The sequence below is a fragment of the Somniosus microcephalus genome, chromosome 5, assembly GCF_052327205.1.
Source record: "Somniosus microcephalus isolate GS21.2 chromosome 5, FLI_Smic_1.0, whole genome shotgun sequence".
NCBI classification, from domain to species: domain Eukaryota; kingdom Metazoa; phylum Chordata; class Chondrichthyes; order Squaliformes; family Somniosidae; genus Somniosus; species Somniosus microcephalus.
The window spans coordinates 199,953,477-199,966,834 of NC_140991.1; the positions used below are offsets into that span (position 1 = coordinate 199,953,477).

Here is a 13,358-nt window from a genome sequence, read left to right on the forward strand (position 1 = left end):
TTCATTTTTAATTAGTGCTTTTACTTAGCTGTATTTTTGCTTTGTTACAGTGCTGCCGCATGGTGCGGAGTGATACAAGATGTCCGACGCTGCACTGTGCACTGCCCATGCAGTGTGCCACATAGCAATATAACTACACCATACCAAAGTAGTTCCATACCAAAGTAGTTCCATTTAACGATGTGATACTATAACAATGTAACATGCCACTCGCGAAATTAACTAGACATTTTGCGGCAGTGCTAAACACTACCGCCATGATCTCCTGCGCTGGCAGATCGTGACGTCAGTTAAGTACGCAACGCCCCGTTAGCGCCCTGGACCGGAAATTGAGTGGTGCCCCCTGCCTTACTGCCTGCCACTAGCAACGACAGGATGAGGGGAGCGTTATGCTGTCAGAAAGGGACTAGGGGAGCGCTATTTAAAGCCGACCACTTCCTGCCTTTTTTTGTCGGTGACATTTTTGCACCACGCATTCTGAGAGAGAGAGAGAGACTTCTGGAGAGATTCAACACTGTGTGAAGGACTTTTGGGTTTTGAGCAGCACTTTGCAGGTTGGTTTTGATTTGCCCTTCCTTGTATTGATTTAGAAGAGACTATGGGGTCTGCACTCTGAGCTCTTCCCCGGTTCTCCCCAATGTTCTTTCCAGCAGATTTGATGTACAGGTCTCTCCAGGCTGAGATTCAGGCCGAGATTCAAGGCTGCAATGAGCAGGATGTGATGGAGAGCAAGATCAACCCTCCCCTTTAAGATAAAAACAGAAAATGCAGGAGAGCACCGAGGCGGCAGTTAAAAGGAGGAGCGAGGCGAGGCCTGACCAGATCGGACCAGGAGAGCACCGAGGCGGCAGTTAAAAGGAGGAGCAAGGCGAGGCCCGACCAACTCAGCAGCGGGGAGAGAGGTAAAAAAGTAATCAGAGTGTGACGTCACCAGGGAGCAGGTAAGTGATTGGTTGGTGAGTATTTCTCTTTTTTAAACTTTAACTCTGTGGTTTATAGTTGCTAAGGTCTTTTCTGGTGTAGCGGGGACTGTTGGTAAACCATACAAGCGCCTTAGAGTTTATCTTTAATTGGTGATAGTGAATTAATTTAAATTAATTAAAGGGTAAGTCATGCCAGGAGAGCCCAGCCCCGTGTTATGCTCCTCTTGCTCTCTGTGGGAATTCAGGGACACTGCCGGTGTCCCTGATGACCACGTGTGCCAGAAATGCATCCAGCTGCGGCTACTAGCAGACCGCATTGCAGCGCTGGAGCTGCGGATGGATGGGCTTTGGAGCATTCACGATGCTGAGAGGGTCATGGATAACACGTTTGATGAGGTGGTCACACCGCAGGTAAGGGCTGCACAGGCAGAAGGGAAATGGGTGACCATCAGGCACAGCAGTAGAGGCAGGCAGGTAGTGCAGGGGACCCCTGTGGCCATCCCCCGCTGAAACAGGTATACCGAATTGGATACTGTTGAGGGGGGTGACTTACCAGAGAAAGGCAGCAGCAGCCAACTTCCCAGCACCAGGGGTGCTTCTGCTGCTCAGGAAGGGAGGAAAAAGAGTGGGAGAGCAATAGTGGTAGGGGATTCTATCGTAAGGGGAACAGATAGGCGTTTCTGTGGCCGTAGACGTGACTCCAGGATGATTTGTTGCCTCCCTGCTGCCAGGGTCAAGGATGTCACTGAACGACTGCAGGGAATTCTGAAGGGGGAGGGTGAACAGTCAGAGGTCGTGGTTCACATTGGGACAAATGACATGGGTAGGAAGAGGGATGAGGTCCTGCAGCAAGAATTTAGGGAGCTAGGTAGCAGATTAAAGAGCAGGACCTCAAAGGTTGTAATCTCTGGATTACTCCCAGTGCCACGTGCTAGTGAGTATAGGAATAGGAGGATAGAGCAGATGAATGCATGGCTAATGAGTTGGTGCAGGAGGGAGGGCTTTGGTTTCCTGGATCACTGGGCCTGCTTCTGGGGAAGGTGGGGCTTGTACAAGTCGGACGGGTTGCACCCGAACCAGAGCGGGACAAATATCCTTGCGGGAGGTTTGCTAGCACTGTTCAGGGGGGTTTAAACTAAAATGGCAGGGGGTTGGGAACCTGAGCAGGGAGACAGAGGAAAGGGAAACAGGGATAAAAGCAAAAGATAGGAAGGAGAAAAACAAAAGGGGCAGTCAGAGAAATCAACGGTTTAAATCAAACGTGGCCACAGTAAATAATAATTCTAATAGGTCTAAGAGCATTAAAAAAAACAAGCCTGAAGGCTTTGTGTCTTAATGCGAGGAGCATTTGTAATATGGTGGACGAATTGGCTGTGCAAATAAAGGTAAATGAATATGATTTGGTTGGGATTACAGAAACGTGGCTCAAGGATGGCCAAGACTGGGAACTCAACATCCAGGGGTATTCGATATTCAGGAAAGATAGGCAAAAAGGAAAGGGAGGTGGGGTAGCATTACTGGTTAAAGAAGGGATTAATACAATTGTAATGAAGGATATTAGCTCTGATGATGTGGAATCTGTATGGGTAGAATTGAGAAATACTAAGGGGAAAAAAACATTAGTGGGAGTGGTATATAGACCTCCCAACAGTAAGGCAGAGGTTGGGGATGGCATGAAAAGGGAAATTAAAGAAGCGTGCAATAAGGGCACAGCAGTCATCATGGGTGACTTTAATCTACATATAGATTGGGCCAACCAAATTAGTAATAATACTGTGGAGGAGGAATTCCTGGAGTGTTTACGGGATGGTTTCCTGGACCAATATGTCGAGGAACCAACCAGAGATCAGGCCATCTTAGACTGGGTATTTTGTAACGAGAAAGGATTAATTAGCAATCTTGTTGTACGAGGCCCCTTGGGTCTGAGCGATCATAATATGATCGAATTCTTCATTAAGATGGAGAATGAAATAGTTGACTCAGAGGCTAGGGTCCTCAATTTAAATAAAGGAAACTACGATGGTCTGAGGAGCGAGTTGGGTAGGATTGATTGGGGAATGGCACTCAAAGGGTTGACGGTGGATAGGCAATGGCAAACATTCAAAGACCGAATGGATGAGCTACAGAATTTGTTCATCCCAGTTTGGCATAAAAATAAAACAAAAAAGGTGACTCAACCGTGGCTAACAAGGGAAATTAGGGATAGCATAAGATCCAAGGAGACGACATATAAATTGGTCAGAAAAAGCAATAATCCTGAGGATTGGGAGCAGTTTAGGATTCAACAAAGGAGGACAAAGGGATTAATTAAGAAAGGGAAAATAGAATATGAGAGTAAGCTAGCAGTGAACATAAAAACTGACTGTAAAAGCTTTTATAGATATGTGAAGAGAAAAAGATTTGTGAAGTCAAGCGTAGGTCCCTTGCAGTCAGAATCAGGGGAATTTATAATGGGAAACAAAGAAATGGCAGAACAACTAAATTCATACTTTGGTTCTGTCTTCACAAAGGAGGACACAAATAACCTCCCAGAGATGCCGGGGAACATAGGGCCTGATGAAAGGGTGGAACTGAAAGAAATCAGTATTTGTAGGGAAATGGAGTTAGGAAAATTGATGGGACTGAAGGCCGATAAATCCCCAGGGCCTGATAATCTACATCCCAGGGTACTTAAGGAAGTGGCCCTAGAAATAGTAGATGCATTGCTGGTCATCTTCCAAAATTCGATAGACTCTGGAACAGTACCCATGGATTGGAGGGTAGCTTACCCCACTATTCAAAAAAGGTGGTAGAGAAAAAGCGGGGAATTATAGACCAGTAAGCCTGACATCGGTAGTGGGGAAAATGCTAGAATCTATTATAAAAGATGTAATAGCAGAGCACTTGGTAAACAGTGACAGGATCGGACAAAGTCAACATGGATTTACAAAAGGTAAATCATGCTTGACTAATCTACTGGAATTTTTTGAGGATGTAACTGGTAAAATAGATAAGGGAGAACCAGTGGATGTGGTGTATTTGGACTTTCAGAAGGCTTTCGATAAGGTCCCACATAAGAGATTAGCGTGCAAAATTAAGGCACATGGGATTGGGGGCAAGGTATTGACTTGGATAGAGAACTGGTTGGCGGACAGAAGGCAGAGAGTTGGAATAAATGGGTCGTTTTCCGAGTGGCAGGCAGTGACTAGTGGGGTACCGCAAGGGTCGGTCCTAGGACCCCAGCTGTTCACAATATATATTAATGATCTGGACGAGGGAATTGGATGTAATATCTCCAAATTTGCAGATGACACAAAGCTGGGTGGGAGGGTAAGCTGTGAGGAGGATGTCGAGAAACTCCAGTATGATTTGGGCAGATTGGGTGATTGGGCAGAAACATGGCAAATGCACTATAATGTGGATAAATGTAAGGTTATCCACTTTGGTGGCAAAAACAGGAAGGCAGATTATTATTTGAATGGCAATAGATTGGGAGAAGGGGAAGTGCAAAGAGACCTGGGTGTTCTTGTGCACCAGTCCCTGAAGGTAAGCATGGTATGTTGGCCTTCATAGCGAGAGGATTCGAGTACAGGAGCAGGGATGTCTTGCTGCAGTTGTATAGGGCCTTGGTGAGACCACACCTTGAGTATTGTGTGCAGTTTTTGTCGCCTTATCTGAGGAAGGATGTTCTTGCCATGGAGGGAGTGCAGCAAAGATTCACCAGACTGATACCTGGGATGGCAGGAATGATGTATGAAGAGAGAGTGGGTCGATTAGGCTTATATTTGCTAGAGTTTAGAAGAATGAGCGGGGATCTCATTGAAACTTATAAAATTCTAACAGGACTAGACAGACTGGATGCAGGAAATCTGTTCCAGATGGCGGGGGAGTCCAGAGCCAGGGTCAGTCTACGGATAAGGGGTAAGCCATTTAGGACTGAGATGAGGTGGAATTTCTTCACCCAGAGAGTGGTGACCCTGTGGAATTCTCTACCACAGAAGACAGTTGAGTCCAATTCATTAAATATATTCAAGAAGGAGTTAGATATATTTCTTAAGGCTAAGGGGATCAAGGGATATGGGGAGAAAGCAGGGACAGGGTACTGAATTTTGGATGATCAGCCATGATCGCATTGAATGGCGGCGCAGGCTCGAGGGGCCGAATGGCCTACTCCTGCTCCTATCTTCTATGTTTCTATGTTTGGTAGATGATTAGAGTCCAGATAATACCACTAAGTTATGTGATTAATCATAATGTTGGTTGCTTTCTTGGAAACTCCCCAATCACCTACTATACTGTTAGTGGCACTGCATGAAAGAGGCCTTGAACAACAGCCAGCATGTTGGCTGCACCTGCCAAGCGGTTACCAAGCATACTTTCAGGCCATGGCACACCTAACTGTCAATGGCTATGGGAAGTGTCTGACAAAGGCAGGGTCATTAGTGAGTCAGATACATAGCTGTACCACTTGCAGCTACCATATATCAGAGGGCTGTCACACTGAGTGACAGCAATAGTCACTATTGGCTGAAGCTTGATTCCACCTCCTTGCAGCAAAGGTAACAAAAGCTCTTCTTGCACGGAGGTAGAATCAAATTTCAGGCCACAGCTGACCTATGGGTATGGTGCCATGAAATAGCACTGTTCTCGCAAACATCTCATGGAGTACCTCCTCCAATTCAGGAGTCATCAAACAGACTCTTGCCTGCACCTTGGGTTTCCTTTCTCTTATTTTTGCCTGTCACATCTTAGTCATCTGCTCCATCAACTTTGGTAGGTATCCTTTTATCAAGAGGTAGGTATTCTATTATCAAGAGGTAAGCATCCTATTACATAAACCAGGGCCAATGTGATCTTCTGGACTAGTTTCAATTGCCTAAAGAAGTCAGAGAGGAATTTTCCAGTTTTTTGTTCCCTAATTGACCTGAGATTTTATCTGGTTTTTCCCCTCTCCCAGGAGATTACATGGTTCCAGGTGGGTAGGGAGTGTATGTATTGTGCTGCATAGGATATCACAGCTATGTAAGACATGCTGGAATAACCATTAAGAACTGAATTACTTCAAGTAGATTAGAAATCGACAGCAAATATATAATGGAAACTTGGGCCTTGATATTAACCGCCCCCATGATGGGTGGGAGAGGGTCGGGAGGTTAAAAATGTTAAAACGGGGAATGCGTCCCCAACTTGCTGCGTACGCACCTGCCGGCATTTTTACAGCGGTGGGTTTCGTGTCGGCGAGCGTCCCGCTGTCAAGAGGCGGGACACTGCATTAACATATTTAAATCAGGCTCCCACAGTGCAATTGGGAGCCTGATTTAAATTTAACAGTTGCTGTGTGGGTTTCCCAGGGCTCAGGAAATGCAGCAGTAAAAGGGAGGCAGGAGCTGCTGGCTCAAGAAGGTAAGTGCCTTTTACAGCATGCCTCATGGGTTAAGAGGAGCAGGAGTGCTTCCCACGACCCCTCAGAGAAACCTTTGGCCTCCCCTCTGCCGACTGCGGCCTCTCTCTCCCCGCCACAATCAGCAACCTCCCTCCCCACGCCCACAAGCCCTGATCTCTGGTTTTTCTCCCTCCCATGAAGACCAGTGCCCTGGTTTGGGGAGGACCATAAATGGGATATGGTTTGTGAATGGTATAAACTTCCTGGAAGGTGTAGGAGAGAATGAGTGACATTATAGATAAAAGGAGAACATAAAGGTACAGGAAAGGCAGGATATCAAAGATGAGTCGGGGAAAGCTGACTTACTCTGGATAGGCTTAAATGAAGAGAGCAAGGATAAACTACTGTTAGGAATTTGCTATAGATCACCAGGCCAATCAGCTGACTTTGATCAAATGTTATAGAAAGTAAGAAAAGCATCCAGCAAAGTTAATGTTTTAATAAAGGGGGAATTTTAACTACCCTGATATAGAATGCAGTTTGAAATGCTAGTTGTAAAATGAGTCAGGAATTTCTGGATGTGATAAGGGAGATTTAAGTTTAAAAATAGATGTTGTACTTGGCCAATGAGGACATTATAGCAAGGCCTGAGGTAAGGCAGCAGCTGGGGAATAGTGTTTATAGGGTCATAACGTTTATGATAAGGAAAGGAAAACAATTAGATCATTGAACTTTAGAAAGGCAGATTTTGATACAATTCATACACACAAGTGGAGTTTGGGGCTGAGTGGGAGCGAAATGGAAGTGGGGTGAAAACCTGACAGAGGGGCCAGTGGCAGATGTATAATTAAGAGTTGTAGGAAGAATAGTAAGCAAAGAAGGCCAGCTAGGATGACAGCGAAGGTAACAAAATCTATTAGAGATAAAGGAAAGGCATTCCAATATTGTAAGTTACTGAGGGCAGAGGATAGTAATGATCAGTATAAGAAAAACCTCAGAGAATGTAAAAGGACTATTAAAAGAACAAAGCAAGCAAATGAAATTGGAACTTAGAGAAATTAAAACAAATATCAAAATATTGTTTAAGCATATTGGTGAAAAATAAATAAATGCACACGAGCGTAAGGTCACTGGTTACAGAAAAAAGAGTCAATATTAGTGAAGATATAGACATAGCCAAAAAGTTAAACAAGTTCTTCAGTTCAGTGAAAATGACGGTATGGGGCAGATGCAAAATCGACATTCCAGGGAAATTGTAGTGTATGTACCTTTAAGGGGAGAACTACTTTTTACAGCTCCTGTATACTGTAGTACCGGCAGTGACCACACCTGTATATAAACCCTGAGTAGGGATTAGTACTGTTAGTTTTAGAGTAACCCTCATCCAGTAAACACTGTTGATTGTTCCTCTGCAGTCTCTGTCTATTTATTGAAGGACACCATACATCAAGATTCACGGATTTAACAGAAACAGATTGAGGAGTGTAATAGAATTAACATTATGACTAAGCTGGTAGCTGCATGCTTGAATAAGATCGAAGTAAATAAGATAATGGGCCAGATGGAATACACCCAAGGATTCTTAAGAACACAAGATGATCTGGCAACACCACTAGCAGAGAATTGTAGGGATTTGCTTGAAAAGGGAGCCAAACTAGAGGACTGGAGAATGGCAAAGGCAATGCCCTTTGTTAAAAATGAAACAAAATGAGAGCCAGGTAACTATAGTCTGACATCAATACCAAATAAAATTCCAGAACCAATTATCATGGACAAGGCAGTGGAGAGCTTAGAGGGAAATGAACTAATTGGAAAGAGTCAGCATTGATTTACAAAAGGGAATCCACGCCAGAGCAATGTAATATAATTTTTTGATAAGGGGGAGAATGTAGATACTTGGGGGGCAGAAATTCACCTGGTTTGCGCCTCCCATTAGCGCCTGCAGGGGGCGGTAATGGGGCACTAAGGGGTTACCGACTGGGCGCGGCAAATTCACTGACGCCCGCGAACTTCTCTAGCAGATTTTCTAAGAATTACCGCCTCCCTCTCTTGCGCCCCGAAGATTGTAATGTCATCTGGTGCGTAGCGCCCAGGAAGTGATATTCACTCCCGCCCCCTGCAGCATTGCTGGACGTCAACAACGGCAGCTGCAGGAGGCGTTGTCACCTCGGCTGGCTGCTTGGGGAGCGCTATTTAAAGGCAGTGGCGGTCAGGTAGGTCAAAATTTATTTATGTCCCCATTCTGCTGCCTCCTGCTTTCTTTTGCCCCTGCGATTGCTCAGCCCTGCATTCTCTTAGAGTGCTTGGGGCTGCTATGCGCATTGCGCAGGTGCCGTCACCCAACAGACACAGCCTGAGGGTTCATTCAATGCAGCATTGACCCTTCCCTTTAAGGGAGTGAAGGAGCCTGTAAAGATGACAGCGCTGCCCCGAACATTGCTCAACGCTCTGCTGATACCACCCCTCTCACTCCTGTAGTGTATGTACCTTTAAGGGGAGAACTACTTTTTACAGCTCCTGTATACTGTAGTACCGGCAGTGACTACACCTGTATATAAACCCTGAGTAGGGATCTGTACAGTTAGTTTTAGAGTAACCCTCATCCAGTAAACACCTATGAATGAGGCAGGTACGGGGATCCAGGAGGTAGTGTTGGAGGAGCTGCAGCCCTTGCACTTGTCCAACAGGTTCGAGGCTCTTACTCCCTGTGAGGATGGGAACAGGGACTGCGGGGAGGATAAGCAACCTGACCACAGCACCGTGGAGCAGGGGGCCATTCAAGTGGGGGGAGTTAAAAGAAATGCTGTAGTGGTAGGGGATAGTATCGTTAGGGGGATAGATAGAGTTCTTTGCAGCCGAGAGCGAGAGTCCCGAAGGCTGTGTTGCCTGCCCGGTGCCAGGGTTAAGGACATCTCCTCTGGACTGGAGAGAAACTTGGAGTGGGAGGGGGAGGATTCAGTTGTCAAGGTCCATGTTGGTACCAATGACATAGATAGGACAAGGAAGGAGGTTCTGCTGAGGGAGTTTGAGCAGCTAGGGGCCAAATTAAAAAGCAGAACCACAAGGGTAATAATCTGGATTATTACCTCAGCCACGAGCGAATTTGGCTAGGACAAATAAAATTAGAGAGTTAAATGCGTGGCTCAAAGACTGGTGTGGGAGAAATGGGTTTTGCTTCCTGGGACACTGGCACCAGTACTGGGGCAGGAGGGTGCTGTTCCGTTGGGACGGGCTTCACTTGGCCAGTGCTGGGACCAGAGTCCTGGCGGATCATATAACTAGGGCTGTAGAGAGGGCTTTAAACTGACTAGTCGGGGGGAGGTTCTTAGAGAGCAAATAATAAAAATGACAACAGAGAAGGTCATAGACTTAGGTAGCAGTGGGGAAATTAAAAACCAGAGCGTGTCAGGAAGGGGCAGAAGGTATGGAGTAAAAGGTAAAGTAATAAAAAGGGCAAAAGCAGGAACTAAGTGTCACAAAACATATTTGAAAGTTCTCTATCTGAATGCACGTAGCATTCGTAACAAAATAGACGAGTTAATGGCACAAATAACTACATATGGGTATGATCTTGTGGCCATTACAGAAACATGGCTGCAGGGTGACAATGCCTGGGAATTAAACATACCAGGTTATTTAACGATCAGGAAGGACAGGCAGGGAGGAAGGGGAGGTGGGGTGGCTATGTTAATAAAGGAAGGAATCACTGTAATACAGAGAAATGATATTGGGTCAAAAGATCAGGATAATGAAACAGTTTGGGTGGAGGTAAGGAATAATAAGGGGTAAAAAACACTAGTGGGCATAATCTATAGGCCTCCGAACAGTGGCAACTCTGTTGGACGGAGTATCAATCAGGAAATAGTTGAGGCTTGTAATAAGGGAACATCTATAATGATGGAGGATTTTAACTATCATATTAATTGGACAAATCAAATTGGGCAGGGCTGCCTTGAGGATGAGTTCATTGAGTGTATTAGGGATGGGTTTCTTGAGCAGTATGTAACTGAACCGACCAGGGGGCAAGCAACCTTAGATCTGGTCCTGTGTAACGAGACAGGATTAATTAAAAATGTCCTAGTAAAGGATCCCCTTGGAATGAGTGACCATAACATGGTTGAATTCCATATTCAATTAGAGGGTGAGAAGGTTGGATCTCAAACAAGCGTGCTAAGCTTGAATAAAGGAGACTATGAAGGTATGAGAGTGGAATTGAGTAGAGTGGATTGGGAAAATAGATTAAAGGGTAAGACGATACATGATCAGTGGTGTACATTTAAGGAGTTATTTTACAGCTTCCAAAAGAAATATATTCCACTGAGAAGAAAAGGGTGTAAAAGAAAAGACAGCCATCCGTGGCTAAGTAAAGAAATTAAGGATAGTATTCGACTAAAAACAAGGGCATATAAGATAGCCAAATCTAGTGGGAGGATAGAGGATTGGGAAAACTTTAAAAGACAGCAAAAAATAACAAAAAGATTGATTAAGAAAGGGAAGATAGATTATGAAAGTAAATTAGCAAAAAATATAAAAACAGATAGTAAGAGTTTTTATAGTTATATAAAAAGAAAAAGGGTGGCTAAAGTAAATGTTGGTCCCTTAGAGGATGAGACCGGGAAATTAATGGTGGGAAATATGGAGATGGCAAAAACACTGAATGAATATTTTACATCAGTCATTACAGTAGAAGACACTTAAGAATATCCCAACACTGGACAAACAGGGGGCTAAAGGGGGGGGAGGAGCTAAACACGATCAAAATCACTAAGGAAGTGGTACTCGGTAAAATAATGAGACTCAAGGCGGATAAATCACCTGGACCTGATGGCTTACATCCTAGGGTCTTGAGGGAAGTGGCGGTAGGGATTGTGGATGCATTGGTAATAATTTTCCAAAACTCCCTGGACTCGGCAAAGGTCCCGGCAGACTGGAAAACTGCTAATGTAACACCCTTATTTAAAAAGGGCAGTAGACAGAAGGCTGGAAACTATAGACCGGTTAGCCTTAACATCTGTGGTAGGTAAAATTTTGGAGTCCATTATTAAGGAGACAGTAACAGGACATTTGGATAATCATAGTTTAATAGGACAAAGTCAGCATGGTTTTATGAAGGGGAAGTCATGTTTGACAAATTTGCTGGAGTTCTTTGAGGAAGTAACGTATAGGGTGGATAAAGGGGAACCAGTGGACGTAGTGTATTTAGACTTCCAAAAGGCATTTGACAAGGTGCCACACAAAAGATTATTGCTTAAGATAAAAAATCACGGGATTGGGGGTAATATTCTGGCATGGATAGAGGATTGGCTATCTAACAGAAGGCAGAGAGTTGGGATAAATGGTTCATTCTCAGACTGGCAATCAGTAACTACTGGTGTTCCGCAGGGGTCAGTGCTGGGTCCCCAACTCTTTACAATCTATATTAACGATTTGGAGGAGGGGACCGAGTGTAACATATCAAAGTTTGCAGATGATACTAAGATGGGAGGGAAAGTAGTGAGTGAGGAGGACATAAAAAACCTGCAAGGGGACATCGACAGGCTAAGTAAGTGGGCAGAGATTTGGCAGATGGAATACAATACTGGAAAGTGTGAGGTTATGCACTTTGGCAGGAAAAATCGTAGAGCAAGTTATTATCTTAATGGCAAGAAACTGGAAAGTACTGAAGTACAAAGGGATCTGGGGGTCCTGGTGCACGAAACTCAAAAGGTTAGTATGCAGGTGCAGCAAGTGATTAAGAAGGCCAATGGAATGTTGGCTTTCATTGCTAGGGGGATAGAATATAAAAATAGGGAGGTATTGCTTCAGTTGTACAAGGTATTGGTGAGACCGCACCTGGAATACTGCGTACAGTTTTGGTGTCCATACTTAAGAAAGGACATACTTGCTCTCGAGTCAGTACAAAGAAGGTTCACTCGGTTAATCCCGGGGATGAGGGGATGGACATATGAGGAGAGGTTGAGTAGATTGGGACTCTACTCATTGGAGTTCAGAAGAATGAGAGGCGATCTTATTGAAACATATAAGATTGTGAAGGGGTTGGATCGGGTGGATGCGGGGAAGATGTTCCCGATGATGGGTGAAACTAGAACTAGGGGGCATAGTCTTAGAATAAGGGGTTGCTCTTTCAAAACTGAGATGAGGAGGAACTACTTCACTCAGAGGGTGTTAGGTCCATGGAATATGCTGCCCCAAAAAGCTGTAGAAGCTACATCATTATATAAATTTAAAACAGAAATAGACAGTTTCCTAGAAGTAAAGGGAATTAAGGGTTACGGGGAGCGGGCAGGAATTTGGACATGAGTCTCGGTTCGGATCGGTTATGGCCATGTGGGTAGCGGAGCGGGCCCAGGGGCCGTGTAGCCTGATCCTGCTCCTATTTCGTGTGTCTAATTCTGTTAGATTCAGGAGATGGTTCTGTGATAGTGGATTGGCGGTTAGGATCAGATCAGCCATGATCTTATTGAATGGCGGAGCAGGCTCGAGGGGCCGATTGGCCTACTCCTGCTCCTATTTCTTATGTTCTTATGTTCTTATGTTCTTATTGTTCCCTGCAGTCTCTTGTCTAATTATTGAAGGACACACAACATCAAGATGCACGGATCTAACATTGGCGACGAGAAGATTCAAACCTACCTGCACCTCTGCATCACCTCCCAGGGATTCGGTCCTGGAGAACAGTGAAAGAAGAAGGCCGAGTCCAGAAGCACGGGCGTCGACCATCCAGCGGAGATTTGAGCATCGCAGGGGAGGCTGTTGAGAGCTGGGCTTGGTTCTCCAGTCATGGTGGTCCAGCGAAACGGGCTGACAACAGGTACGGCGCAGACCCTTCCCGGACAGCGGCGGCTAGAGCCGACCGACGGCACAGAAAAAGGCCGAGCAGCGTCGACGGGAGAAGAGAGAGGGTAGAGCGCACAGGGTGCAGCCAGTGTTCAGGACCGAGCGGCGTTTACGGGATAAGAGAGAGGGTAGAGCGCACAGGACGCAGCCGGTGTTCAGGACCGAGCGGCGTCGGCGAGAGAGAGCAGAGCGCAGCCGGTGTTCAAGGGCCGAGCAGCATCAACGAGAGAGAGAGG

The 13,358-nt window shown here is 45.3% G+C and overlaps 1 long non-coding RNA gene across 1 annotated transcript in view; it reads left to right on the forward strand.

The window, feature by feature from the left end:
- Window positions 1-6,143: 6,143 nt before the first annotated feature.
- Window positions 6,144-13,358, forward strand: part of LOC147117518 (uncharacterized) — a 55,686-nt gene continuing 48,471 nt past the window's right edge. Inside the window, exon 1 of the long non-coding RNA XR_015078461.1 lies at window positions 6,144-6,305. This is a non-coding gene — a long non-coding RNA (uncharacterized LOC147117518). The remainder of the gene's footprint in view (window positions 6,306-13,358) is intronic.